The sequence below is a fragment of the Nothoprocta perdicaria genome, unplaced genomic scaffold, assembly GCF_003342845.1.
Source record: "Nothoprocta perdicaria isolate Ctin4 unplaced genomic scaffold, notPer1 scaffold_152, whole genome shotgun sequence".
In the NCBI taxonomy this organism is placed as follows: domain Eukaryota; kingdom Metazoa; phylum Chordata; class Aves; order Tinamiformes; family Tinamidae; genus Nothoprocta; species Nothoprocta perdicaria.
This window is the reverse complement of record NW_020454672.1, coordinates 175,299-179,901: the sequence shown is the minus strand read 5'-3', so window position 1 is coordinate 179,901 and position 4,603 is coordinate 175,299. Positions and strand designations below refer to the sequence as shown.

Genomic DNA, 4,603 nt, shown 5'->3' with positions numbered 1-4,603 from the left:
TTAGTTCTTAAAATACACATAAAATACAAGAACTTAAGAGTTCTTAAAATACATTCAGCTGAAATCTGTGGGACTACTTTGCATGCTGATGAGCATCCTTAGTAATTCCAGGTGGAAAGGACCCATCACCAGTTCACAGCCTGTCCCCCACAGCTGCTCTGCCCTGATGTAGTAGTAGAAGTGAAGTCTGATTTGTTGGTAAGCATGGAGTGGCTGCTTTTGATGTAAATTCCAGAGAGACTCCCAGTCTCCTTTAAGTACTCAGCTGCTCCCTGTTATGAACTAACATTAATCACAGCTAACTCATCAGTCATTAGTTTCTTTGCTCTAGTCATCATTTCCTGGCTGGTGGTTTTGACCACATCACTTGCTCTACGTCTCTCTTTTTTTTTTTTCCTCTACAGCTTAAACTGAGTCTGCTGGCTTGTTCCAACTGTATGTAGGACAAGTACACCTTGTGCAATGGAGCACTGTAAGTCAGCAGGGAGTTGGGATCTGAGGGGGATAGTGTGGCTGGTTGGGCAGAGACCTGTCCCATAGACCCCAGGCAAGGGGAGCTGGGGACCAAGCAGAGCAGGCCAGGGGGTGGCAGCTGGGCTCAAGTAATGGCCCAGAAAATCATCAGACAAGTTCATGGCAATGAGATACATCCAAGGCCAAGCTGGGAAGTCAGTGTACAAGGGAGAGTCAGGGCCAGACTAGTGACTGCTGGGCAGGTCAATAGTGATGAGGCAGGACCAATGCCAGCTGGATTCAGCAGTCCCTAACATGCACAATTCACTTTTTTTTCATTTTTTTTTCTCCTGCAGGAAAAAAATGGGATAAATGGTGGCAAAATGTTATTTGTCCTGAAAGTTTCATATGAAATGGATCTTCTGAAAACCACTTTGCTCTGAAAGTACGCATCTACTGCATCCACTGTCATATGTAGATAACCTTGATTTATCCTCATCAGTGGATGAGGCATTCTATCCAGTCCCGATCTCYTACAGCAGGAAAATGCTGAAATATGATTTGTGTGCCGAATAGATGGAGGGTACTACTTCTGACCTCTTTGATAAGTCATGTCAAATAGAAGGAGAAAATCCTTTGTCATCTTACCAACAGAAGCTGCGTTTTTTGTTGTTTTGTTTTTCATTTTAAAGAAGGCTTCAAAAGGGTTAAAAATCATTTAAAGGCTCTTTTTAAGATATAGCAAGAAAGCATATACCCAGGTAAAACTGTAAAAGGAAATGGATAGTGTGGGTAATTTAGCTGTTTATAGAGCTTCCTGTGGYGAGGATAATAATGATCATAATAGAGATTGTTTTAAAGAGCAAGCATGCACAGATAGAACTCGATAGTTCTTTCCTCTTTTGCTCCTACACAAAATAGACACAAGTCTTGCTGCCACTGCTCAGTCCTTAAATTTCACTTAGTATCCAGCATGGCTAGAGACTGCTGTTGGATGCCCAAATGACAACAAAATATGAGTTCTAGGAAGTAAAAAGGAGTGCATAAATAAACTTCAGTTTTCTGCAAGATATTTCCTATTTGGTACTTGATGATCATGTTATTTCCTGCTATTGCAATTGAYGAGAATGGTGACTAGTTAACTATTTGTGCTTTTGTCCTTAAMCCCTTTTTTTTCTAGTACCCAGAACCCACCTGGTTTTAGATGTCCATTTGCTGACCTGCGGAAATTTTCTTGCTGGTTATACATGCTTCATTCCTGTGTCCAGGAGTCCCACTGCTGGCAAATTCTGATACTTTCCATATGCAAGCGTAGTCTGTGAGAATTTTTCTGTACCCTGTCATATATGTAAATGGATGAATTTGTTATTTATAATGCAATGGAACCAAAATGAGTGCAATGGAATTGTGACACAACAAAAAAGGTTCTGGCACTTAGCGTAGAAATTTCCAAATTTTCTGTGGTAGTAGCCTTTACTATAGGAGTTTCTGGGTGTTAAAAAATACAGCTTTAAGCTTTTAATTAAATTGTATATTCTTTTCCCTGAAGAGTTTCTATACAAAGGCAAAATAGGAAGGGAAAATAAAGTCACACGTATAGTCTCTGTGTCACAAAATAGTGACAGCAGTATCACCTCTACAGTCCTTCCTTCCACCACTGCCCCTGTGCTATTATGGTTTCACCCACATCAGTTTTCTATRGTAATTCTTAACATATCTGTCAGGAAATCATCTACCGTTTCATTATGTTAGGTTTTATGCTGTAAAGAAAATAGTCAATATGGYCTTCTATTGCAGGCATTTCACTTGTAAGAGAAAAGTAGTGATATGTTTTACTGAAATAAATGTGATTTACCGAAGTTTTATGGCAGATAAAATGGTGTTTTAGCAAAATTTSATTACAGGGTCCACTCAGTTATCTACTACATGGAGAGAGAGGTCAGATGTCCAGGAGACCGTTTTGCTGAGTCGTGGGGTACAGAATASGGACCCCTTGCTTTCCAAGCTCCTCAGAAGAGCCTGGTGCAGCTGGGCCCAGTCTGAGTCCCAGACTCGGTCAGTGGTTTATGTCTAATGGATTATGTGCCCGATCAGTCAGAGATGCAACTTAGCAAAATTTGCAGAGTTTCTGTGCACTGTTAGTCATTTCCTGAATATGTGTCACAGGTAGGGAACACATCTCCTAACCTTGCAGAGTAACCTTACCTTGAGCAGCATCCCTACTTGGGGAGGCTCTGCCATGCAACCCGTAGCCATGCAAGAGAGCTCAGCAGGTTGATTTGCAGTCATAGCTGCATTATCAGCTATATGTGGGCATTTATTGAAGAGGTTTACACAAGATTCCTCATGCTTTTGGACCTACAACCCCTCAAAGACATGTCAAAACACTCCTCCTGACCACTGTGGACCTTCAGCAGCCCGAGTTCCTGGCAAAGTACAAGCAAATATTTTGGCAATATTCTGACTTTCTTTCTTAGGAAGAAAAGTCAATTGCATAACAGAATCTCCTCTAGAACTGTCAGGCTGTGRTTGGTACCTCTGTGTTCCTTTAAAGACAGGGGAGGAGAGCTTACCTGTTCATGGGCAGAAGTCTGCTGATCACTGCCTTGGGTAACAGCAGGACAAGACTGGTACTGCATCAAAGAGAAACTCTTTCAGACTGTCCTGATAAGCAGCTGGCAGCTGATCCTAAAAGACTGTCAAGTCTTCTGATACCTGGGTGGCACAAGGGAAAAACACAAAGTTCTTTGAAGCTCTTCTGAGGGTTTCTCTTCAAGCTAGACACAGCTGTTCAGTCCATGAGCAAATCCTGCTTCCCTGATGATTTGTCAAGCTCTTGTCCTCAACTTCATCCTCACCACTCTGCACAGGTCCTCGCTCTCAATGAACATGTGTTCCTTGCTCTCCTGTGCACACTAATGTGCTCTCTGTTATTGTACACGCTTTTGCTCACTTCTGTTCCCAGCTTACCTTCTCACACACACAAAATACACCATCATATTTCATTCAGAGCACTCTGAATCATTCTTTGTGCTTGAAAGAATGCAACATCCAGGCATAGGGTGTTTTCCACACCCTCTGAAGACACCAGGCAGCGCCCCTGCAAGGATCCTCAGATCCTTCCAGGTGAAACCAGCTTTCCAGCAGTACTGTTCCTTGCCTCAAGCCTCCTCATTTCTCGCATTTGGGAGAATCCTTCCCTGCTACAAATTGTGGACAGAGAATCTATTCAGGGAAATAACATTTGTCCTGTGGACAACAGTCAGAGAAATGCTATCATCTGTTCTGTTTCCCTGCAGGTCAGCAAGTCCTGCTGCCCACATATAAGAGGGACACAGCCCTGGAGAGAGGCTGGCATCATGGGTAGGGGCAGGCCCTGGCACTGTAGTCACTGAACACTGCAAGCCTCAGGCTTTYTCAAGCTTTTTCCAAGGAGACTCTTATCCTCCTTGTATGAGCTTYAGAAAACAGTTCCCAGCGTTCCACCAAGTGTGATAGATTCCTCTCCTGAAGAGAGAGTAGAAACAACTCCTTATTCTGTAAGGGGACAACACTCTATAACCTTGCAATAAAGGCAGGAGCATTGGAAAGTGTACAGGGTCGGGTGGAAAGCAGAGGCCTTTGAAGGATGGTGCAGAAAGAGAGTTGATGTCTAGAAATAAACATCACCAATAGACAAGAGCTTGTCACTGAAGTAATACCACTTTGTGGACATGTTCAGGGATAATGGAGACAGCAAGAAATACAAAAGCTCTGATAGGGCCTAGAATTGTGGACACTTGTCAACTGTGAAGCATCAGTCAATTCTTCTGTGACATGCAGAACAACACCCAACACACAGGAGGAAAGGTCTCACCTCAAATGTTATACTACAAGAAATGCCTTGTTACAACCAGGAGGAGACAGACAACAGAGGGATTCCTGTTTCATGAAGCCCTGCAGGTTACAGAGACAAATATAGAGAAGTCAGGAGGTATGAAAGAAGATGACCCTCCTTCAGCAAAAAAAMCAGACTCTTCTGCACTTTTAACTAACAGCCTTCACGCATACTTCTCCCAGACACCAGCTCCAGAGAGAACAGAGCTCTTTCCAGAGACTGTCCACAAGGTGGCATTACAGAAGGGTCCCAGCACACCGGTGACCGGGCTTC

General features: G+C 43.1%; 1 long non-coding RNA gene across 1 annotated transcript; it reads left to right on the top strand.

Moving 5' to 3' along the window:
* Window positions 1-368: 368 nt before the first annotated feature.
* Window positions 369-1,931, top strand: LOC112943684. Its single transcript, XR_003248643.1, has 3 exons — window positions 369-472; window positions 810-898; window positions 1,634-1,931. It is a non-coding gene; the product is annotated as an uncharacterized LOC112943684 (long non-coding RNA).
* The last annotated feature ends 2,672 nt before the right edge of the window (window positions 1,932-4,603 follow it).